Source organism: Microtus pennsylvanicus, chromosome 1, assembly GCF_037038515.1.
Source record: "Microtus pennsylvanicus isolate mMicPen1 chromosome 1, mMicPen1.hap1, whole genome shotgun sequence".
Taxonomy (NCBI): domain Eukaryota; kingdom Metazoa; phylum Chordata; class Mammalia; order Rodentia; family Cricetidae; genus Microtus; species Microtus pennsylvanicus.
In genome coordinates this window covers 179,293,762-179,320,059 of record NC_134579.1, presented here as the reverse complement: position 1 = coordinate 179,320,059, position 26,298 = coordinate 179,293,762, and the positions used below count along the sequence as shown (strand labels likewise).

Below are 26,298 nucleotides of genomic sequence, written 5' to 3'. Positions count from 1 at the left end.
CTATTCCTGGTGAGAAATGCAATCTGAAAATTTATATAAAATTCTGAATTAGCTACTTAGTTTCACCCAACCTCTGTGAGAGAAAGCATGCAAGATTTAATGAAACTTCCAGGGTTCTACTAACTTCAGAACAGATTTCAGCGGTATCCCACATATTCTATTCGCTTTAGAGATACCAAAGCCCTCCGCATGGAAATCTTACATCACCCAGCCTCTACCGAAACTAACGCTGGAACTTGGTTCCCTAAATTCTCAGATGATCTCAGGTTCAATGATCAGATAAAGCTAGAGGATTAATGATGAATACCTCTGGGTGTGTCTCTGCTGGTATTTACAGCGGTAATCCAATCCTGAGTACTCTCCTAATTTATAGATTAATCACTTGATGGGTTAACAATAATAGTATTATTGTCAGGTGAGGAAAGGTAAGAAGTGGATCCCAGGAGGAGAAAGTCGGTCCCTGAGAATATACACTTGGGACTGTATCTCTCCTAACTCCTTCCTCTATACCTCTTCTCTTGCTTCTTATCTACCATGGAAAAGCTCCTCTGTCACTTACCCTCACTGCTGTGACTTTTTGCCAAGTGTGTGGACTGAACATGGAATGAAACTTCCGAATCAATTTTTCTTCCTTCCATTTCTTTCTATCAGGGATTTCTTCACGACAAAGCAAAAGTCATCAATTGATCGATGCTAAAATTGTTCTCTCTTAATCTCAAACTATTACCATTTTGTTATTAAATAGTTCCCCTGTCTACATGAGGTAAACACACCTTGGACACTTGGACACTTGTCAGTGACACAAACTACAGGAAGAGGGAACCTCAGTTGATGAATCGCCTCTATCACACAGGTCTGTGGGCGTGTCTGTAGGGCATTTTCTGGATTGATGATTGATGCGGGAGGGCCCAACCACCTGAGCAGGTAGTCCTATGTTGTTTAAGACAACTGACTGAGGCTGGGCTGTGGTGGTGCCTGTCTTTAATCCCAGCACCTGGGAAGCAGAGGCGAACGGATCTCTGTGAGTTCAAGGCCAGTGTGGTCTACAGAGTGACCTACAGGACAGCCAAGGCTTCAGAGAGAAACCCTCTTAAAAAACAAAAACAAAAATAAAAAAAACAAAATTCTGACTGAGCAAGCTATGGACACAAGCCACTAAGCAGCTCTCCTCCCTGGGCTCTGCTTCAGTTCCTGCCTCCAAGTTGTTGGGCTCCTGACCAGACTTCCCCTGAAGATGGACTGTAATGTGGAAGTAAAGACTAAATGAACCCATCCTCCCACAGTTATTCTTGGTAAGTGCTTTATTTTTGTCAGTGTTTCACTATACCAGAAACCCGGATAGAGCATAGAATATATAGTTAAAATTTTCAGTATTATTGATGATAAAAACATGGTGTAAATTCAAACATTAGAGATTATGCTAAAAGGTGGAATTAACCAGTTTTATTCTCATTTACAGTTTCTTGGCCATAAGAAATTGAAAAAAATAAAGATAGTTTTTGCACTGATTCCCTTTAGACCCTAGACTCATGCTTGGAAAAGGTCTAGGACTGTGTTACCAAAACTCCTACTCTCATCCCAACCCTGATTTCAGTCCAGAATCCTGTGTCATTTTATTGTAAGTAGCCACCCATGACCACCTCCCAATTGGCTTGGCACTGGCCCACAATGTTGCCATAAGTCTGTCATTCCCTGATAGCTATCCCAGGCTGCACACATTCCACACGGGGTCCCGATGTGGAAGGTAACACGTGCCCTATGACACGGTGCCATTGTCTGCAGAGGATGTCAGTTCTTTGTGAACATTCCCACGGAGATCCATACCTCTGTTCATCGCAAACAGGAACTTTCTTTCCTTTTTCTTTTTTTTTTTTAAACCGGAAGGTAGAGTGAGAGGGGAAACAGTGTGGATTTCTGGGAGAAGTGGTGTTGGAAGTACAGTTTGGTCATGAAACAATTATGGGAAGCTCCACAGAGCATGCCCTTTATATTCAGTATAATAGAAATCACTTCCATTCCTCTGAGGAAACAGCAGTTCAAAGACAGGACACAGAGTCCCGAAGCTCTGGCAACTTTTTAATAGTGTTTTTCTCTTCTTCGCAGGCAAACTGAAAGAGTCTCCATGTAGGCAAATTAAGCCGCGTGGGTATCTTTTATATTTGGCCATGCTGATTTCCTTTTGCATTAGCTAGATTAGTGTATCTGGTCCCACTCATTTATTCAATAAACTCACACTAAACATTTTTTCTGTATTGAGTTGGGAAGGACAGATCTACAAACAAGCAATACACTTGCACCTAAGAAGTATACGCTCTACATAAATATATGAATTGAAAATACACCATTCTGAAGAGCAGTTAGGCAACCAATGATGGCAGGTGAACGTTATTTCTCCTGATATATGTGCCAGAGACATTCCTACCTAAGCTTTCCTGGGCCCACAGATTGAAAGATTCAAGCCTTTTAAAATCATATAATAATTATTTACAGTACAGAGTCCACCCTGCGGGAAGCCATGAGTATGGTACTACTGTTGGACTCAAAGGACTGAAAATGCCAAAGTGATATGAACACGGTTAAAACACACAATACCAAGTAAGTTAAGAAATGGAAGAAATTCAGCAATCTGATATAATAACATAAATGTAAATCATAACAGAGCATACAGACCCATAATGTTCATCTACTCTACAAAAAAGAAAAATAAACTAAAATAACAGTTTCTTTTGTCAAAGGGTTTGGGAATGGAGACAATGGATAAATGAATTAGAAAAAAAATATAATAGAAAATGCTTTTTAGACCACCGCTGACTATGTGACTCAGACTAGAGAAGAAGAATAATTCAATATTCAAAGAAAATACTGAGATGGATGAGGAAAATAAAAACAGCTAGCTATGGCGCATGTCAGCTTGGAATAACATTTTGTTGCTAAGAGGTTTAATAAAGCCTAGTCTATCCAGGAAAATGTCCTGGAAGTAACATCTAGAAAGAGTGCAAGACACCCAGTCTCACAGTTGTCCCCATGTCTCTTGACACACACTAGTTCATTCTTGCTCTTGAATACGACTTCAGCTTTATCCCAGTAAGCTGATTTATGGTTATTGAAGCCTTTCTTCCAAACAACACTGATAAACTAAGTCATAGCAGATTAAACAGGTATGCACTATTGCCGATTAGAAAGCCTTTCCTATGGATCAGTGTTGAGACAGAGCACACAGGCTAAGAGCCCCTGCCCTTGACCATCTCACTCTGCCTCACTCTAGTGGACACAGGCTAGTTATCCCACTATGAGTTACTGATGAAATTAGCATGTGGGTGCTGGTACTGTTTTGTTTTGTTTACTTTTAAGTTACAATCTCATATTTCTCACCCAGAAGTTAGTTAAGTCCCATCTCTTTATTCTACTGTCTTTCTAGAAACGTGTTAGCTGGTTCTACCCATTATACTTACAAACCACAATCCTGCTATGTGCCTAGCAGGACCAGTCTGCCTCTTCTGCCTTATTAGTCCTCCTTCTTGATTTTAAACCCAATCCACAGTGACTTTATTGTTCTATAACCTACCTGGCTGGCTTTCAGCATCATGATGCTAGAGATCTCCCCAAAGTTTATCTAATGCCATTGTGAAAGAGGCAGGGTGTAAGTAATCCTACCCAAACCCCTGAAGTCAGAAACCCTGGGGTCACACACAAATGTTCAGCTAACTCACTGCAGAGCCACAGGTAAGTAAATATTCATTGGTGCCTGTAGCATAAAGTAGTGGATGATGTCTCTAAGAGTTGAGGGTTGCTTTAAGCATTAAAAGAATCAATATGTGCACAGTTCTTAAAGCGATAGCTGGTGGAAAGCACAGACTCTAATATCTCGCCCATGACTTTTCCTATCTAGCTCCAGGATTTATCCTGCCTGAGAGGCCCCTCTCCTTTAACACTTTAGCACTGGGGCTAGAGGGGGAAATCCAATGATTTTTAGTCTCTCTCTCTCCCTCCCTCCCCTTCTCTCTCATTGTTTCTGTGCAGTGAAATAGAGTAGCCTGGGAACAGTCCAGAGTGTGAGTTCAGATGACCCAGGTCAAACGCATCTGTCCTTTCCTCATTGTGTGATGCTGGAGAAATTTATCTGCCTTCGTCCATTTCCCTGTTTATGGAACGACAATAACAATGACCTCTACCATGTGTAACAGTTGTCTGGATTCATCACAGCAAATCCTGTGAATGCCTGGGCGTGAGTGGTATTATACTAATATTCATCACTGTTGTCATGGGTTATCTGATGTCTACTTCCATGCTGCGAGAGAGTATGTCATAGAACTTCCTGAAGAGTCAGTGAGTAATGACCCCAGTTCAGTGCTCTATTTTAAAAAAATATATTACTGTGGGCAAGTCTTATTTTTAATTCACAGCTCAGTTTAACTATGAGTATAACAAAAATAATCAATGTGTAAAGCTAATTGTATCATTGATAGTTTATCTTTAAAATTAAAAGCAAACACTGGATACTTCTACCACAGGCATACATTTCATTTCCCCCTAATATTTATTACAATGTACTCTTAATTCATATGTAAAATCGAGAAGAATGTGTATTACTCAAATTTCATCACTACAACAAATACCTGTGATAATCAATTTATCAAAGAAAAGGGGTTGTTTGAACTGACAGCTTTAGAGTTTGAGTCTGTGGTTATTTGGCCTTATTGTTTTAAAAGAAACATAGTAGAGTAACATTGCTCTTCTCATACCCAATCAAGTAAGAAGTAGGAAAGAGAAGGGAGGTGCTAGAAAGAGAGAAATGACAGAGGGGGTGGGAGGGAGAGAGAGGAGAAAGAGACAGAGGGAAGCAGGAGAGATCAAGGTCCCACAATTTCCTTTGAAGTCATTTTTCCAATAACCCAAAGACCCCATTCCAGGCTCTACCTCTTAAAGTTCATTTATTGCCACTAGCATCAATTTCAATGTCAAACTTTTAATACATGCGTCTTTGTGGAACATCCAACATCTAAACAATAGAATGAAATGTTCAGAAGAAACAAGACTTTCTTGCACTATGTATTACTTCTGTTATTTACTGATCACAAATAAACAGAGAAATATGAGACAGAATGTTATGCCTTTTCATAGATTAGAACAAGGAAGGTTACAAAGTTCCCTCAATATCATTCAGCTAATTAGTGTAAAAGGTGAAGGTTAGAATAAAGTATGTTGATTTTTTACCTCATCTAAAATAATTTTCCACAAATATCAAGAAGAACCTAGGCAAAAACTTAAAAGGACATTATTAGGGCAGAAGGACTATCAATAAGAAAAGAGAAGGTACGCAGGCCAGCAGATAAAGGTGAATATGATGTGTGTGAAAGACGATAATGAAAGCCAATATTTTATATAATCAATACATGCTAATAAAAATGATTACACTTAAATGCACACAACACAATATGTAAATGTGTTTGTGTTATTTGGGGGAAATAGGGATATACAGGAGAAACATTTCATATAAACTCCTGGTCAAACTATCTTTCTCCTAGCATAATAGAATGTGTTTCAGTGCACTCAAATACTATCTTGGGATCACTAAAGCATATAACCCAGTATATATATCTGAGAAAGAATATATATATTTATAAACACACACACATGTATATGCATGTGTATATATCTTCAAGATTAGTCCCTCTGTCTTTCCAAGTCCTGCATCATTTTCTAAAGTAAGGTTTCAAATTTTAACAAATATCAGGTAAAGGAAATAGGAATATAGCTGTTTTTTAATGTAAGTCATGTGTGGGAGCTGTGGGCACTAGGCCCATTCATGAGTCCATTTCCTCAACCAGCCCATTTACTGTAAGTAGCATGTATTTCCTTGCACTTCTAGGATCCAATGAACTTTCATCTAGGAATACAAACAAGTGAATAGGAGGCCTAAATAATCAATGGCAACTTTGTGTTTATGCACATTATAAGCTTTAATTTCCCGCTACTAATTAATATCTTTAATTTTGTGGCTACTCTCATCCTTTTGCAAAGAACTGACATAAAATTGTACATGAAGAAGGATATTTTTTCCTTATGTGAGTTGGCCCAGTCTTTAGTGATCCTCAACTCATAACTAAATTACATTTTGCAAGACCTTGTTCTATACACTAATTTAATTAGTGTCCATCCAGTACACTCTATAGCGTATAACCTTCAGACAACTAAGCTGTGAAAGTTCGATTGACTCTCTACCTGAATACTAATACACAAGAATAATGATAAGTGATAGTTCCTTATATCCTTTAAGGATTAAAAAAAAACAGAAAATTAAGAACTCTAATGCTGATAGTTCAGATTCAAAGTCAAGCTCTTCCCCTAAATTACTTTGTTGTAACCTTTAGCAGAGTTTCTTTGAACTAACAATGACCATCAACCCTCAACCTTAATCAATAGGCTAACAACAATCTACATAGTGTTTTCAATAAATCAGTAAATATTTGCAAGCCACTTAAAATAATTCCTAATATGTAACAAACCAAATGTGTCCTAAATAATATTATGTGAATATATAAAATATGTATTATATATAATATATTATAAAGTATATTACATTAAATATAATATATAAATATGTAATATAAAATATATGTGTGTCCTTGTGAATAACAAAAATTCTTATGCATTTATATGTGTATCTGTGTATACATGAGAAGAGATTATGACATTACATTTCTGAAAATGCTTCCTTCAAATATTCCCAAACATGTACATTTATTAATGTTTAATCACTTTTGAAAATAGGCCTTTAAAACATCATTTGTGCTTAAAAACTAAAAGTTTAGGTTTATTCTTTACTACTACAATGTAGAAAGAAATTTAGATATTATCCTTTAAAAACTTGAGTTGGGCAAAATCCATTTCCAGGAAGACCTTTTGGAGAGGGCTAATTGTAGACACTCACAAGTGACCGTTATCTTAGAGGGTGATGCTGGAACCTTGACTGCTTCCCTGCGTCGTTCATGTCCTTGTTATGGTGCATGCTAATGCAATGTAATCCACTACAATCCAGTATAAAAGGCAACTTCAGCTCCTTTCTCACCTTCTCAAACTATTCAGTCAGCATCTTGTACTTGCTTGGATGTTGAGTTTCTACTTACATCCCTTTTCCTTGGATTCTCCTGAAACTGTTCTAGGGCAGAGCCTGATCGTGCAGAACATGGATGATGTCACTAGCATCTTCCTTTGATACACACTCCCAACAATCAAAATTTGCATTACTAATATGCTGACTTAAGCACTTTTTTTTGTCCTTTACAAAGTTATAAATCTAACACCTGCAGTATGGTAACAAGGTCTTCCAAAACCAGGTCTAGCTCCCCAGTTATCTCATGACTCTGCTTTTATCAACCTGACGTCAGATGAAAGCAATGGCCATTCTTTGAATAACTTATGCTGTTTTGATGCCTCCATACATGTCACTCAAGTGGTTGCCTGGTTTTTTATTTGTTTGGTTTGGGTTTTTGTTTGTTTGTTTGTTTTGTTTTTTTATGTCCTCTTTCTATTCTCAGCTTAAAGAAATCTTAGTTGAATTTTTAAACTTAGGTTCATATGATTGTTTCTCTAAAGCCATACACCAAAACCCTCTTCTGAGCTCCAGACCAGACTGCACATGAATTTATTATACCAAACTGTACTGTAATCAATTGTTCCTATGTTCATCTTCCTTATCTTGTAATCCCAGGCCCCATATTAGCACATATTAGCTTTGGTTGTGGTAGAAGCTTAATTACGATGTGTGTGTGTGTGTGTGTGTGTGTGTGTGTGTGTGTGTGTGTGTGTGAAATGTCTGTGCCTCTATGTTCCAGTAAGAAAGAACCACATTTCACTCTGAGGCCAACTGGTTGACTTTCTTTATACATGCATCCTAGTTTTTTAAATCCTTTTTTTATTTTTACTTTTAATAGAGTGCGCGTGTGTGTCTCTGTGTGTGTGTCTTGTGGTGCCCACAGGCACTAGGAGATTGTGTGTACTCCCCTGGACCTGCGGGTATAGGCAATTTTGAACACCCAAATGTGGTACAGGGACCTGAAATGTAAGAGCTGTAAACTCTTAACCACTGAGCCACCTCTCCTGCCCCTCTTATGCTTCAGGAAATGATTATGGAAGGTCCTTTATTCTTCTAAACCCAATGATTATAAAAGTAAACATAAAGTTGAAACCATATTGAGAATAAAAAGAAGGTTAATTAATGAAAATACCCTTAAATATAATTAAACCTGATACTACACTATTTTTGAGTAACAACATAACCAAAGTAGCAATGAATAGAGATTTTTCCTTTATCATAGATAGATAGATAGATAGATAGATAGATAGATAGATAGATAGATAGACAGATAGACAGATAGACAGATAGATATGTATCTACACATATACATATGTGTATGTATGATATGTGTGTATATATGTACATATATCTACATATGTGCTATATGACTATATGACAGAGAGAAGTATATGTACTATTTTTAAAAGTTGATGTCCTTCCATTAATCCATTAATAAATTTGGCCTAGAAAAGAAACAAGGAAGGAAAAGAAGGGCCATGTTGAAAGACGAAGAGTGTGGAGCTGAACTTCAGGAACAATTTTATTAGGGTCAGAGTAGACCTGAGGAGATGGTGTCTGAGAGCACTGGCGTCCTGCAACAACACATGGGATAGAATTGTGAATTAAAGGGGATATCGAGTTAAATGATCCTTAAAACATCTCAAATTGGAAACTATCATCTTTCTGATAAAGGTACTAATAAAGGAAGAATGCATCACATTTTATTTATCTTGAACTAAAAGATAGGAAATAAGAAATAATAAATATCTGTAGGGAGTTATTAATATCCGTGATAGGACTCATTGAAGCTTCCATTGGATTTTCCATGAAGATAAATTTCATAACAAAATAACTTTTTGCCAAACCACAATGAAATTTTATATGTAGAAAATTTTTTGAAAATCATATTTAATGATAAAATCCAAAAAATTATAAATAATAGTTCCATTGGATGCATGCCTTATTGTTAGCTATTAGTGTTACCCTAAAATCAAAGATAATCTCACCCGGAGAAACAAAGCTGAATTCAAAGATGCTTCCTTATTTTCTTCTCAAGTCTTCAAATTTGTCTACTAACTATGCTGATAAATACTAAAGAACATGAGGCAAGTTCTTTGAACCCCCAAGGAAGACAAAAGGAACACAGAGAAAACAGCCAACATAAGCAAGGCCACCATAACACACCTGTAAAAGTTCCACAAGCAGAAGACTGAACTCACAGGCCGGAAGTTGCTCTGTGGCCTCACTTCTACTTAATACATCTTCTTTGCTCCTGTCATTCCTGATCACCTTTATCCTTCATCTTCAACGGTGCCTTCCCATTGTCTTCAGTGCACAGTGGCTTCTCTCCTAGACACGTTACTGTTATGCCCTTTATATGCGACATCTATTCAATCAAAATGCTAACTTTATCTAGTTGTCTCTACGTGTGTATGTGTAAGTTTGTACCTATCTTTATATATAGGTAAGAAAATGCTGGAAGCCGGAGATTTCTCTCTTGCTTTTTTTCTTCTTGCCATGATTTTTTTTGTTTTGTTTTTTGCATTTTAGTTTTTCAGCCAACACTGATATATGCTTTCTTAGAATACATGATGTAGTAATAGGAGTGGCAGGGCTACGTCCCCAGCACCCCGGCCGCCTGCTAGCTTATGCCCTGAAATAATTACATGGACACTGTATTCTTTTAAACACTGCTTGGTCCATTATATCTAGCCTCTTCTCGGCTAACTCTCGCACCTGGACTAGCCCATTTCTAATAATGTGTAGCACCGAGGTGCGCTTACCGGGAAGATTCTAGCCTACGTCCATCCTGGGTCGGAGCTTCATTCCGTGTGCCTCAAAGAGCAGAGCTATCGCATCTGCCTGGGAAAGGGGAGCATGGCGTCTTTGAGCTCACTTCCTCTTCCTCCCAGCATTCTGTTCTGTTTACTCCTCCCACCTATGTTTTAGCCTATTAGGGCCAAGCAGTTTCTTTATTGCTTAACCAATGAAATCAACAGATTGATATATGACACTCCCACATCAACATGAGAGTAAAACTAAGGTATCTTGTAGTTTTGTCATCCAAATACATTTTTTCTTCCATGTAGATAGGGTGAAGGAATAGGCAGTAACATGGTGAAAGAAGTGCAGGTTCTCTGATCAGTTAAATCCAGGGTCCACACTGAGTTCTTTCCCACTGTAAATGCATGACATCCGGGAGCATATTCTCAGCCTCCAGAAGCTTTATTTCTCCACTATCAATGAAACTATTGTTTTAAAATAACAAGTATACATACTAAGCATTGGACCAACATTGCATATTAGTGATACTTTCCATCTGAGTTTTTGCCATATTATTTTATGCATACCCTTTAATGCAGAAATGTGTCCTCTGACCCAAGTGCACCCTGTCTATTTTTCTTTTTTTTAAAGAGAGTTCTGATTTTTTTATTATATGTATTTGTGTATGCCTGAGTGTACAGATGTAAATACATGAAGGCCAGAAAGAAGGTGTCAGATTCCCTGGAACTGGAGTAGAGGCCCCTGTTGGCAGCCTGTTATTGCTGCTGGGAATGGAACCCAGCCAGAACCTCTGCAAGATAAGACAAGTGCTCTTAACCACTGAGCCATCTCTCCGGACCCACGATCCTTTAACTAAGAAAACTCAGACATTTTTGAAAGAACTTCTTTTAACTACCGAAAGCAATATTCTTCTGTCGCTTTTGAAACAGCTTAAATGTCAGTTCTCTTTGATTCATTAAAATGATAGTCTCTTTAATCAAGACAAAATAATTCTCAGTGACTTCAGCTATCAAAAGAGAACTGTCTATTTTTCTTATTGTTTTTGTTGAGCTGTACATATTTCTCTGCTCCCTTTCCTTACCCCCACTTCTACCCTCATTTGTGCACCTTCATGCTCCCAATTTACTCAGGAGATCTTGTCTTTTTCTCCTTCCTATGTAAATCCATGCATGTCTTTCTTAGGGTCCCCCTTGTTGTCTAGGTTCTCTGGGATTGTGAATTGTGGGCTGGTTTTTCTTTGCTTTAGGCCTAAAAGTCATTTATGACTGAGTACATATTATATTTGTCTTTTTGGGTCTGGGTTATCTGACTCAATATGTTTTTTTCTAGATCCGTTCATTTACCCGTAAATTTCAAGACATCATTATTTTTTTTTTTTTACAGCTGAGTAGTACTCCATTGTGTAAATGTACCACAGTTTCTTTATCCACTCTTCAGTTGAGGGGCATCTGGGTTGTTTCCAGGTTCTGGGTAGTATGAATAATGCTGCTATGAACATAGTTGAACACATGTCCTTGTGGTATGAATGAACATCCTTTGGGTATATATCCAAAAGTGGTATTTCGCCGGGCAGTGGTGGCACATGCCTTTAATCCCAGCACTCGGGAGGCAGAGGCAGGCGGATCTCTGTGAGTTCGAGGCCAGCCTGGTCTACAAGAGCTAGTTCCAGGACAGGAACCAAAAGCTACAGAGAAACCCTGTCTCGAAAAATAAATAAAAATAAAAAAAAAGTGGTATTTCTTGGTCTTGAGGTAGATTGTTTCCTAATTTTCTGAGAAATCACCATACTGATTTCCAAAGCAACTGTACAAGTTTGCACTTCTACCAGCAATAGAGGAGTGTTCCCCTTACCCCACAACCTCTCCAGCATAAGCTGTCATCACACTATTTATTTATTACTGAGTGCCATTTTTCATATTTATATTAGAATGCACATCTTTTTGTCATCAGACACCACCATCTACCTTCCAACTGTCCCTGTTCTCTTAGGACTCACACTGTAGGTCTCTACTCTGCAATACTCACCCAACCGCTGCCACGCACTCTCTCCAGGTCGTTGTTTTCTTCACTTAAAATATGATTGTCTGTCTTACCTTATTCCTTCCCTTACCATTGCCATCAGAATTTTCAGAGAGACAACACTCTTAACAGAAACAGACTAGATAATCCCACTTCTCAATTCTTTCTTTCATTTCTTTGCACACCAATTTTCTGCCAATGCCACTTGGCCACTGATTTCTCCATTCATACATCATTTGCTGCACCGATCATCTTTGAGTCAGAGAGTAAACAACTTACTCTGAACATCACTTATAACTCTGCACTTAACTTACTCTCCTTCTGTCACTGTAACAATTATGTTGTTACACTGGAACTCAATCTGTTGATTCTACCAATAACATCACATGCCTCCCAACTGATGATCACTTCGCCCTTAACAAAGATTTTGTATTTTCACCCCAAGATATTTTTTTTTGCACACAAATTTAGTTACCTTACCAGTATAATCTTCAATTAAAAGACTGCAAAACTCCAACTCAGGTTAAATTCATCATTGTCTGCCAGGGCAGGTAAATGTGGAGAAAAGCAATGTGCAAACAGGCTGAGATCTCACTTTAAGTTTGCAACCCCATGTTTTCGTATGCATCAAACATTTCCTAGAAACTGTACTCTGTTTTTGTGACAAGATTGCTTTTCTATCAGAAAAAATGTATTATCAACCTTCTTGCTCATTATCTTCCTTACTTTATGTAAGTCCAGAAATCAAAGTTTTATTATTATTATTATTATTATTGAACTCTACATTTTTCTCTGCTCCCCTTTTAAAGTCTGTGCTGTGTTACTTTGAAAACTCCATCGTATCTCTGTCTGGGACTAAATTTTCTCATATTATACTGGATTATTAGGTCAGGCAAATCCTGTTACCATACAGTCTATCTCTCCTTTCTTATTTAATCAAAGGATGCTAGTTTTCGTACATCCGCCTTTAAGCTCTGCATCATCACTTGCTCATTTTTTTTTTTTTGTCGCAAACTTATGTCAATGTCTGGTAGATCACGAAAATAGGTGAGCATATGCTCACATTCTTTCTAGTTCCTGTCCCATCTGTCTTAACTTTCTCCAAAGCAATAGAGAGATCAACCTTTGAATCTCCAAACTCATCTTCTATCGTTCCCAGTTGAGTTAATAGTGCCATTATTCATCCAGTTACTTGAACTTATTAGTCATTCCTGTTTCTTCTTTTCTGTATAGTTCATTTACAAAACTTGGTAGTGGTTCCACTTTCAAAGCATTTATTTCTTTGATTTTTACTTCTTATTTACCATGCTCTACTCTTAATACAAATTAAAATGGTGAACTTAAATAAGGAAAGATCACACTCCCTTATTTTCTTCACAATTAGACAAAACTGCAACAAGGGTTGAAATTTTGAATCCCGGAATTGAGTCCACAGCAACCCTTCAACTTCCTTGCTTTTCAACCTCGGGCAAAGCAGTTAGAATGTTTTTGTGCTCCTCCCTTAAATTTAACAAGGGGAGGATAATTAGTGACGACTTCACACTCTGTTGAGAGGATTACCAAGGTGAAGACATGTGAAGTCCTTACAATGACAGGTACATCGAAAGCACATCATAAAAGTGAACAGAGATATTCCAGCTTTTATACTGGGTGTTACAGCTGTCAGCAGGACAGGCACCACCATCTGATGTTCCTACTGAAATGAAAGTTCAAGTTAAGGGTGCACGTTTTGATGTTAAATATAAACCTATATAACTGTTCATATGTGGATATGCATTCCAGGTTCCTGGTTAATATGCTCAAATGTTGAAGACCAGTGATAAGACCTGGGGGTGGGGTATTTGATAAATGCAAATGTTCGGCAGTTACTCATCCTCACTATAATGCTAAGAGTTTTGAGAGCATGACATTATATATCCATATTAAACCCTTGAAATCAGGCGGACTCACTGGAAAATGCTTAAGTATGAGGAAGTTTAATTTTATGTTACCATTTCTAAATGGAAATTTAAAGATTTACAAGAAAATTTATCTTCTTCCCCTGGGAACAGACTAATAGATGGTCTCAAAGATTAAAAACCATTAATACCAAGAGACAGAACATTGGAATATGATCATACGTCCCTGTTACGATTTTCAATAATTCCAGATCTCTTGTTAAGATTTTCATGTAAGAGATCATAAGGGGTCATCAATGGGAAAGTCATATGTTTTGCTTGATTCTTAGCCACTAATGGAACTTTTCAATTTTGGTTTGTTCACATGGTAAAAAAAATAAACAAAATTTACATGATTAAATGCTAATTATTTTAAGTTAGGTGTTTAAAGTTTATCTGTTTTGTTTTTGTTGCTTTTTGTTTTTTATGGGATAAATATTAACTGTTGTAGCTTGACTGAGAATGGCCCTCACAGGGTCACATGTTTGAATACTCAGTCCCTAGTTGATCAAACTGTTTGGGAATAATTAGGGAGTATTTTCTTTTGGAGGAGATGTGTCAGTGATTGAGAGCTTGAAGTTTCCCAAAGTTTCTACCATTGCCGCTGTCCTATCTGCCGCTGCTTATGATTTCAGAGGTGAGCTCTCAGCGGCTCCTGTCGCCTGCTTTCACTTGAGTATCATGAACTCTAACACTCTGAAGAGTTGAGCTCAACTAGCTGCCTTTTTTAATGAGCTGTAATGGTGGTGTATCATAGCCATAGGAAAGAAACTAATATGCTAATGAACTATAAAATTGTGCCCCCCACCCCTTTATATTGAGCTATCATTTGGGAAACTACCAAAATTCACTTCTTCTTGCCTTTGAGAACTAGAGTTGTTCTGAAATGTCCAATTTTGTGGATATGTCTCAGAAAACCAGATGGAGAATGGTTTCGCCCCCTACATCACGGTTACATAACCTCTAAATGAAGGGCACTATTTAACTGACCTCAAGCAAACAGACCTATAACTAGGTTATAAGAGAAAAAGAGGAAGTGGAATGTGTTGTTTATCATTTTAGTCTAGAAACAAAAATAGGGAAGTGGGAAGGCACAGCCAAGAAATTCCTGATTATGTCTGCAATACGACGTCTTCTTGCTGTTTGGTTATGTGCTCTGCCATAGTCTCCCTTGCTTCCTTTCTCAGGGAAAGTAGGCAGAGTGAATACACATTGCAATTGAGAGATTTTTTTTACTGGAGTGGGTTTGGAAAATCGTATGAGTTTCTAACAAAATATATATATTGATGAAAATGTCTTTAGCTACTATAAAGTCAAGCTCAGAAACCAATATTCAATAATGGAAGATACTGTAAAAGTTACAGCGTTTTCGAGCTGAAGGTTTAACTTCACTGTAAGAAAAAAAAAGGTGGAATGGTGTCTTATCTTCTACTCCTTTTCTTCTAACCTCTCAGTTATTAAATATTGCCTTTCTATTTAGATGAAATATGCCAAATCCTATTTGACTCTCTAAACTTAAGTAACTAAGTTGAATAGTGAATGTGTTTTGAAGGCATGAGAAGGAGCCATGCTGGGCCGTTGCTCTGGGGTTAATTTCTTATCAGCCTCTTCTAGACTGACTCAAAAGCAAACATCAAGCGCACAATGTGAGAAATTGTGCTGAGACCCCAATAGAAATTCACTTTCTGCTGGGTCTCACGGTTAGGCCCCTTCTTCTGAAATTCTATAGCAAGCCAGGTAGTGTGGGGCACATGTGTTATCTCAGCACTGAGGGAAGAGAGGCAAAAAGATCAGGAACTTGAAGCCAGCTTGGGATATAAGATATTGTCTTAAAAATAACCCAAAAAACAAAAACTAAAAAAAAAAAAAAAAAAAAAAAAACCCAACTAATTAAATAAATGCAAGTAAAATTCAATCCTGGGTCCAAGGTGCCTGAAGACGAAGATACAACTTTTTGTCAATGATTTTGATTCACATGTGTCTCCAAATATATGCTTGGAAATTTAACTCATTGCTGACTGGGAAAACATCTTTTACCTAACAGTTTTCAAATCAAAGACAAGTGTAACTGTGCGCACCTGTAATCCCAGCATTTGGGAAGTACAGACAGGAGGATAAGAGGTTCAGAGATCAAAGGTCATCCTCAGCTACACAGTAAGTTATGGGCCAGCTTCACCTACATGTTGTCTTATCTCAAAAAAAAAAAAAGAAAAGAAAAGAAAAGAAAAAGAAAGGAAGGAAGGAAGGAGGGAAAGAAGTCCAATTATCTGCAAGCTCATTTGCATATTAACTGTACAAGATGTTGAGCTCTACCTTCATTGTATATTTATTCTCAAAAACAAAATTGGTCATGATATCTATGCCACACTATTCCTCCAGGGTCACTCAGTTGATCATTAGAATATCTCACTTTGATCTCAAGCTCACCCCTGATGGGTACTAAAGTTGTCAGAATCATCCTGCCTCCAGCATGAAGGCTTCCTTTTTTAACTCTACATAGCAAAATGTTGTTTGCTTCTGTCCCATAAGCAAATTGCCAGTGTCATCTCTCAAATCAGGTTATTAATATCAATGAGCCTTCTGGCTCGGCATTGTGAGCACACTGGGCTTCCCTTGTTCTCCAGTACACATGCCTTCAACACTCGCCTTACTCATCCGCAAGGATCAACTCAAAGGGACCTTGGGGCAGTCCTCCTGGTGCTCTGATATTCACCTGATGGGCCAGACAGCACTGGCACATTGACCTCAGTTCTCCCTAGGCAAACTGTTTAAAGTTGCATGCTTAAGGTTAAATACTTGCGGAGTTAGGCAGCCCGGATGGAGGTTGTTATTTCACTTCAAAGGAAGACGATTACATTTTTATTAATGTAAAATCCTTTGTATACCTGCTTAGCTTTCTGCTTTAAAACTTCTTTTGAAGACAAATGGGCATAATTCTTCTCTCAGATCTAACCAGAGACGGCATAAATTACAGGTCCCATCAAGGAGGATCTAAATGGAGATGGCTCCTTCCTCGGTCTTCCTTTGTGGATTCCACCACAGAAATCTCCCAGGGCCAAATTTAAAACATATTTGCTTTAGACTTTGCCAAGTTTGGTATTATTTTGCAATTTCAGGCTTTTTTTTTAAAATTCTGTGTAGACGCATTTTCTGTCTCTTCTCTGTTTTTCATAGTTCTTTTACCTCTTTCTGTCTCTAACATCTATTTTCAGTAAAGACAGCAAAAAATGATAAGAAATTGGAAATGTGTTGGCTTTTATTTAAAAGGCATTCTGGTTCTTCCTATAAAAGCTAATGAAAACCTTCTGTGTTGCCAACCATCCTACCCTATTGTTCCAGGCACAGTGCACATTGTTTTAGGACTATTGGGCAAAATGTATGTTTAAAAAAAAATGAATAAAATAACAACAGCTGGAAGCAGGCTTCCTAAGCATAAGTTACTGGGCCCAGCACTACCTGTAAACCTGTCTCCAAAGCCAACAGATCACTCATTCAAAGTTCTCAAGTTTCTTCTCAAAAGATTAAAAGTAAACCAGGGAGTGGTGGCACATGCATTTAATACCAGCATTTAAGAGGCAGGGCCAGGTGAATCTCAGATAATCACAAATAGGATGTCAGCATGCCAGAAGACATAGATAAATTAGATAGATAGATAGATAGATAGATAGATAGATAGATAGATAGATAGATAGACAGATAGATGGTGGATGGATGGATAGATAGATAGATAGATAGATAGATAGATAGATAGATAAATTTCTCTATTATAATGTTAAAATTCAGTTCATTGAACCACTGGAATTCATAATCTTGGGCCAAGAGAGTTTGCTCAGTTGAAATAAGCCCAAAAGTGTCTTGCAAAAGCGATGCGGGGGGAAGTCATCTCAAAGTTCCCTCCAGATCACCTGCCTCCTTTCAGATTTCCAATGAGAAACTGCAGCAAACATGCAGCCTCTTTAATGCTACTAAGTTCTTATTGGTCCAACACTGTGCTGAGAATTTTATCAACACATTTCATTTGATCCTTGCCACAGCTCTGTGATGCTATTCCTCTCTGTTTTAGACACCTAAGAAGCCTTGGTGTCCTGCATATTTTCATATGTTCCAATGGTCACAGATCATAAACACCATCTTAGATTGTTCTTAACTATGTAAAGGAGTCAATAAAATTTACCTTACAAAGTTTAAGATCTTGTTTTCATCAATTAGAAAACAAAAGTCTTAATGTTGATCTAGAAAGGCTAAAAATACAGTTCTCCCCTCCCACTGGTTTTATGAAAATTCATTCCAGTGTATCAGCCCTCAAGGTAAGTCACAAGTTTTATAAAAGGTAATAATATTATCTAAGATATCACTTAAGAACAGCCTTAAAATCACATCCTAGTTACTTTATAATAGCAGCAGAGTCCCTTTAAACCATATAGTTTGTTTGGTGTGAATCTTCAAAGCTCATGCAAACCACCATGTTATAGTGGCTTATGCAGGCACAACCAAAATCAGAATGAAGTTGAAGAGAAAGAGAGAGAGAGAGAGAGAGAGAGAGAGAGAGAGAGAGAGAGAGAGAGAGAGAGAGAGAGAGAACGTGAAACCCATCCTCACTGTAGTCCAGTGGTTCTCCTGTGAGTCTCAATCCCTTTGGGGATCACATATCAGATTATGATTAATCAGATTATGTTATTAATCACATTATGATTAATAACAGTAGCAAAATTACAGTGATGAAGTAGCAACAAAATAATTTTATGGTCGGGGTGACCACAACAGGAGACCCACTGTCATAGCAAGTCCTGTAACCAAGGACAAGTCACTCCATCCACAAGGACTTCAGTTCTTCACGGGACTATTGAGCATGCTACTCAACGTTCTTTGGTTACCTTTTTGCCTACAATTTATGATCATATACATTTATACTACATATTCAGGGAACTGTTACAACAACTGGGGCCATATTGGCAGCCAGTACTCAGTATTAAGGCTGAATCTGCTTGGCGCAGAAACAAAGCACATGTTCTAGAGGGCAAGCCTGTATGCACGCTTCAAGATTTGGCATGGTACCCCTGCAGGATGGCAGGGAATGCATTTGAGTCTTATTTCCACACACAAATAGCAATGGTTTTAAGAGTAAGACTTCAGGATGTGATGATAAATAAGGAAAAGATTTTTTGAGATATTGAAGATGATATTTGAGGAAAGCGGGAGGAAATCGTCCTCATATTTCTTTAAGCCAGTGTTTAATCATATATTTGCAAAGGGGAAATTGTGACTAGCATGGCGTGCAGCTGTGTGTGGAAGAACTGAACGAAGACTGCAGTTGGCTCTTAAATTAGAAGCACATCTGAGGTTTGTTAACAATCTGTGAGCGATGCTAACGTGTTGGATTTCTCACTCTTTATTTGTGTATTTATATGACACACGAAAGACAAGAAAAGGAGAGAGAAGAAGAAGAAAGGGAAAGAAGTGATCAGGAGGGAGAGAGAAAATAGGAGATGGCTAAGCAGATACTGCAGTTTGTCTGTAGACTTGATTTTGTGACAGACTCTTTCCTGGAAAGAGAAAAATGAAGAAAATCCTTTAAACCCACCAGAGCAGCTTGGTAGAAGAGCCCTGGTACAGAATCTGAGAGGTTCTCATTCAACCACAAGTGTCAATACCAGACACATGGGAAGGAAAATAGTGTGATGCAATAAAAGGTTCTTGAGAGGGGGCACATACCTGTAAACCCAGCACTTGGGAAGCTGAGGCAGGAGAATCATGGATTCTGGGCCATTCTGGGCTGCATACCGAGATCTTGCCTCAAAAACCTCATATATTTTTAAACATTAAACTAAGAAAAATCTAGAAAACAATACTACACTATATAATCTGAGAGCATAGAATTGATTTATTAAAACCTGAACTTAGTTCTGATTATGGAATGGTATAGGTGTCTCATGTTTGCTTCAGCAATACTCAGCTACAGAAAGGCCCATCTCATATGCTGATTCTCAAGCATTTTATTCATTGGTCAAGCACAATTTCTGATGCTGTCAAAGCAACATACACAATCTTTGGAACAAACTCATTCAAGCTAAAAATGCAAGTATTTAATACTGACTTGTACTCATTAGGTCACATAAAATCAAACAGAAGTAAATTTAAGAAATACACTGACTTTTGTCATAATCTCAGAATCACTTAAATCAATTCTTAGAATTCTTCTCAATCTGTAAAACTTTAAAATTGATCCTTTTTTTCCTTCTTAATTTTAATTTGAAAGATCATGTACAGTGAATCTCAAGTACAAAATTGCAAAACAATAGTTCAGGAATCTGTCAGCAAGGACTTTTCTTTTTACTGTTGTTTGGTTTGGTTTGGTTTTACAGGCAGGGTTTGTCTGAGTAACTCTGGCTGTCCTGGAACTCACTACTACACAGGTCAGGCTGGCCTTTGAGCTTGAACTCCCAGAGATCTGTCTGCCTCTGCCTCCTGAATGCTGGGCTCAAAGGCCATACTCAACCAATGTAAAGTCTGTTCTTTCACCCTTCCCGAGCGATTCTGATTAAGGTTGCAAAATATATACATAAAGACAAGTACTCCTGTACCCTGTGTAGTCAGAAGAGTGGCGGGCTGCATCCAGCCACCCGGCTAGCTTAACCCCCAAAATAGCCACACGGAAATTGTATTAATTAAATTACTGCCTGTCCCATTAGCTCTAGCCTTTTATTGACTAACTCTCCATCTTGATTAACCCATTTCTATTAAATCTGTGTATCATCATGTGACTGTGGCTTACCGGGAGAGATTCAGCATGTCTTACCAGGCGGCTGCTCCATGGCGGCTCTCTCAGCCTGCCTTCTTCCCAGCATCCTGTTCTGTCTTCTCTGTCCACCTAAGGGCTCTCCTATCAAAAGGCCAAGGCAGCTTCTTTATTCAACCAAAGAAAACAATACATAGAAAGAAGACCCTCCTACACTATCCCTGGGTCTAGGAGACTTAATAGACTTTAGAAACATGATGCCTGGTTGCTATGATTCCTTCAGCTATGACGTGTTCGAGTCACAAAGAACAGAAAGTACTAAGGAGAACATGATGTATGAGTGCGTGGAGTCATTGAGGACAGATACATTACAAACTAATTAAAAGCTGTGTCAATTTATCAACACCTATTGCTAATAAACACATCACAGCATGCATAACTGATGCTAAGTAGATGGACGGAGTGCCCTTTTGCAGGAGGTGACCAATTAAAAACACACACCAATAAAGACAAAGGAGACGTGTCTTCACAGGGATGCAAAGGGTAGGCGGGGAACCATGTTCAATTCTGCCAGTGGGAGGGAGCATGCTGAATTAAAAATGTAGGGAAAGGGGAACACTAGGTTTTTCCTTTGGACACAGGCAGGTAACTGTGTCCTTGCCTCACCAAAAGACTGTTTAGGTCCCGGTAGGAACAAAGTTTTACATTTTGAAAGACCTACAGTGGCTGTGAAGAGCCTGATGCTGTGAGTGTCCCATTAATTCCATCTACGATAAATTTATCGTAGAAAGAGAGCAAGCAGTAACGCGAGGAATAATAAAGGCCATGCTGAAGGACCAACCAGGCCAGTTTGCTGAGAAGGAAAGCAGAGTCAGGTTTAGAGTGATGGTCACGTGTGCTGTGAGAAAAGTTTAAATGTGTTTGACCTACAAGGTTGTCTACACTAACAGCTCCACGGACAAAGCTGAATTCCCAACCGCACCTGAAATCTCACCCGTGCTGACGATGGCTGCCAAACCCCTAGACTGTTAAATAAAGTAAATGATAACACAGTGCTAATTTTTTCAATATTAAAAATTTAAATTAATGACGGCATAAAGAGTCTAGACGAAGAAAGAGAGAAACTGCAAAAGGTGTCAAAGCGTCTGATGCTCCAGAGAGAGGAGGAGTGAGGAAGTGACTGTGACCTATAAGCAGACAGACCCAGGAGAATCTCACAGATGCCCAGTTTCTGTAGGCCTACCAATGCAATCAACAGAAGACTTTCCCCTTTTCTTTTCTTATTCTTTCTGTTAAAAAAAAAATGTATAGGTTGGGGATGGGATGTGGGTGGGAGTGCAGGTGGGACTTTAACCCCAGCACTCAGGAGGCAGAGACAGGCGTATCTCTGTGAGTTCAAGGCCAACCTGGTCTACAGAGTGAATTCCAGGGCAGCCAAGACTACACAAAGGAACACTGTTTCCAAAATCAGAAAGAAAGAAAAATATCTAATACTTTCTTTGTGTATATGTGGTAAAGAATGTTGCATGTGCCACAGCTGGGAAATGAAAGTCAAAAATATGCCTTATAGATTTATTTGTTTTATTATTTTACATATATAAGTGTTTTGCTTGCATGTGTGTATATGCACCTCATATCTGCCTAATGTCCACAAAGTTAAGAAGGTTTCAGATTTCTGGGCAACAGAGTTACAGATGGTTGCGAGCCACCAGGTAGGTGCTGGGAATTGAATACTAGCTCTCTGCAAAAGCAACAAGTGATTTTAGCCACTGAGCCAGTCTCCAGTCCAGGTCCAAAGGGGAGAGAACAGTTTGTGGGAGTCAGTTCCTTCCGCCCACCACGTGGGACCTGGAAAATGAACACAGACCACCAAACCAGGCAGCCGTGCGCCTTTTCTCTAACTCACCTCACTGGCTCGGTTTTTCCTGCTTTCAACTGAACACACTGGGATTCGGAATGACAATTGAATTTTGTTAAAACAAAATAAACAGGCATATAGATGATTATGTTATACCATTTTCATCTTACCTACGGTCACTGGTTTCCACATACTGGGATTATTTAAACTGTCTGAACTATGGGGAAGCTGGTCTACAGTTTTGCTTGCTTTTTTCTGGAAAAACCAAAACAATTTATAGTTAGCTTTTAGTATCATGACATTGCTTTACTGAATTCCACCTCCTAATTCAGCAAACCATATTTAAAGCAATCATTGCTTTGGTATAATATGACTGGGTTTGTGTGAGATGTGTGTGTGTGCACATGCTTTTGCACACACAAGTACACACAACCGTGTGGGATCTGATTTAAAGTCGAATTGCTACACTCATGCATGGAAACAACTTAAGATCCCCAAAGTCTCCAAAATTTTAAGGATAAAAATTTATTTTAGTTACTAACATCTTTGCTTCTTCTGTTGATGCTATTTTCACTTTATTCTTAAAAAAAAATAACACTTGGGCCCCACAGTCAACTTTATAGAAGCATTTTATGAGACAGAAAGAGTAAATCTTTTTCTTTTGTTAAAGTAGTATTCATAAATTTCTTCAAACAACATGATATATATGTAAATAGATCACATGTTACATGAGAAAATAAATGCTACATTTATATAAATGGTTATATTTATTATATTTATTTATTTCTATTTTCATGTGCATGTGTGTGCGTGCGTGCGTGCATGCGTGTGTGTGTGTGTGTGTGTGTGTGTGTGTGTGTGTGTGTGTGTGTAAATATAAAATGGGCATGCAGGTGCCCAAAGAGGCGAGAAGAGGGCATGTGATCTCCTGGAGCTGGACCTACAGATAGTGCTAAGCTGCTTGATGTGGGTGGGTGTGCCCAATTCTGGTCTTCCTCAAGAGCAGCAAGTAATCTCGGCTGCTGATCCATCTCTTCAGCCCCTGCATTCTTATTCTTAAATTGTTACATTTTTCCTCCCCTATTTCTCCTTTCATGCTAATATGTTCTATACCCTTCTCCTAAAATGACTGATGTCAAATCCTAGTGCCTGTCCATGTTTTCTCCATAGCTGTAGAATCTTGTAGACACATAGCCACACTCATGGGTGAATACCCATATGGATCTAATGTGTTTTCATTGTTTATCATGTTGTGATAAATAGATTCAAAGGTGTTCCCATAACTCCCATGTCCCTTACTTTGAGAACACATCTGGAACTCCTGGTAAATTCAGCAGAGGGATGATCATTGAATACAGATGATTATATGTAGAAACTGTTACACAAGATTGCCAAGTATTAACATCTAGCTCAGTGTTAAAGCATTTGCCCATCATGTGTGAAACCCTGGGTCCTATCCTTAATACTGCCATTTTTCAAAGTGCCTTTGCTTTCATGTTCCTGTAACCAGATGTGGTGGTGTGCATCTACAATCTCAGCAGTTGGGAAGCTGAGGAAGGAGAATTGCGAGTTTGAGGCCAGTCTGGGCTACAAAAGGAGACTGTCAATAAGAGCAGTAATGAAAAATAGAAAAAAAAACGTAAGGATGGTGATGCAGCTCGGTCGGCAGAGTGTTCTGCCCCAGCTTCACAGAACTAGATGTGGTGTGTGGGCCTGTAATTGGAGCACCCTGCAAGTTTAAGCAAGTGGATCAGAAATTTAGCCATCTTCAACTAGACTGAGACAGTAGAGATCCTGTCTTTAACTCTATCTCCATTTTACCTGAGGCACAGCTATTTGATCACCTAGATATAATGTACAAAACAGAGTTTAAAGTCAATTTTCAAAACATCTTCCATATTTAAAAGGGTAGAAGTTGAAAAGGGTGAAACTTTGTGGTTGAAGAGAGACTTTCCCTACAGAGAGCTATCAATAAGGTATGCCAACTGTCACTCCACTGGAGAGTGGCCAGGAGGCTTACCGCTTACCTCAAGGACAGTGACTGAGACTTCTGAAAAAGCCGCTACACTTGTCAAAATGAAGACAGAGCCAAAAAGTTGGATAAATTGCTGAAGGAGGCAGTAAAGCAGAGGACTTTTGCTGAGGAAAAAACTGTGGTCAACACAAGGCCAAGGTTGTTATAATTTCTAGGAGTGATCTATGTGTCACAAAATGGTAAAAACATTTACCTCCAAGTTCCAAAGACCTGAGTTTGATTCTCTAAGACCCACATGGTGGAAGAAAAGAACCAACTCCCTCCACCTCCAACCTTCACATGGACACAGTAGCACATATGTGTCACACCCATAGACACATATGCACACACAATAAGCAAATAATATACAAATAAATAAAGGTATTTGTCTAATGGAGCTATTCTACAGCCTGTCCAAGAGTAGTATTGTATATGCTATCCAGAATGGTAGAAAATCCTTCATAAAAGGATGCTAAGGTGGTCCAAGGGATGCTCAAGGACTGAGGAAGGCAAAACAGTTGCATCAGCCCACAATCAGTAAACTTCAGGGCAACACATCAAGTATTGCGAAGTTATCTAAGGATCCACAAATGTAGTAGTACATTTGGCCATTTCCAAAACTTTAGAGTACCAGATCTAGAAAAATTTGTCATCTAGACTCGTTTTTGTTCCTTTCCCTATCCGTGCTCTCTTTTGCATCACCCCTGTTTTGATGCTGAAGAAGTCGAGAGGCAGCCAGTCATGTGAGGAAGAGGTGACAGATAGTCCTCCCTCCAGCACCAGTCTTATAGCTGGGGAGGGAAGCTTGGGCTCTGAACGAAGTCTTAAATTATTACACCAACTGTTGTTATTAACTACTACACTGGATTTTTCCGAAGCAAGCTGGTTGAATGGAGATTTATTATCATTTCATAAAAATGATTTAAATTTACATATGAAAAGTTAGTCATTTAATTTCAAGTACATAGAAGTTAATGTGCACCTCTTATATGCCAACAGTGCTGACATGCTTTTGACACTCAAGCTTATAATGCATACTCTTTACCCAGGCTTCAGAGCTCCTGGCATACAGATGTGTGAGCTCTTTCTTCCCCCTAATGGCACTAGCCATTAAAACGTCATCATTACCACTATCAGATATGACATTTTGAGAAAAAAATGTGAATTTATTTGTATGAAAGTCTGTGCATATGCATAATTTACATACTCTTTTTAGACTTAGTTGCAGATCAAACTTTTCTCTTGTTATAGTATTTTAATTCACGTTTTGAGAACATTATTTCTTTTCTCCTTCTGTGAATTTAAAAACTATTTTCTTGCTTACCATTTGACGTTTTTCATTTGATTATTTTACAAATATCTTGAGCTCTTGCTATGGTGTGGACACTGCCCTGAACATTTTGTTGTGTTCATATGGTTACCAGTTGGCAGCAGTGTCCAATACTCCACAAAAATTTAAATTCTATCAGAACAATGAAAAATGTGTTATGTAATTATTTCTTATTTTACATTTATTTATTTCTTTATGGCGGGGGAGAAGGCTGGTGGCATGAGCATGCCACAGCACATGAATAGAGGTCGGAGGATAATTTGTGTGAGTTGGTTCTCTCCTTCCACCATGTGAATTCCAGAGATTAAGTTCAGGTCATCAGACTCAGTAGCAAGCACCCTTATCCGCTCATCTGTCATTCAGGTCCAATCTTATTTCTGTTATGATGTCATGTAGCTAAAAATTCAAAACTGTCAGATCAATAATAGAAACAAATACATACATATGTACTGCATACTTTATCATAACTTCATATGTACCGGCAAGAAGGCTTGCTGGGCATGGGTATTTGCTGCCAAGCTATTCCTGGAACTTACTTTGCG

General features: G+C 38.4%; 1 pseudogene; it reads left to right on the top strand.

The window, feature by feature from the left end:
- Positions 1-21,586, top strand: part of LOC142831443 (elongin-C pseudogene) — a 29,393-nt pseudogene extending 7,807 nt beyond the window's left edge.
- The last annotated feature ends 4,712 nt before the right edge of the window (positions 21,587-26,298 follow it).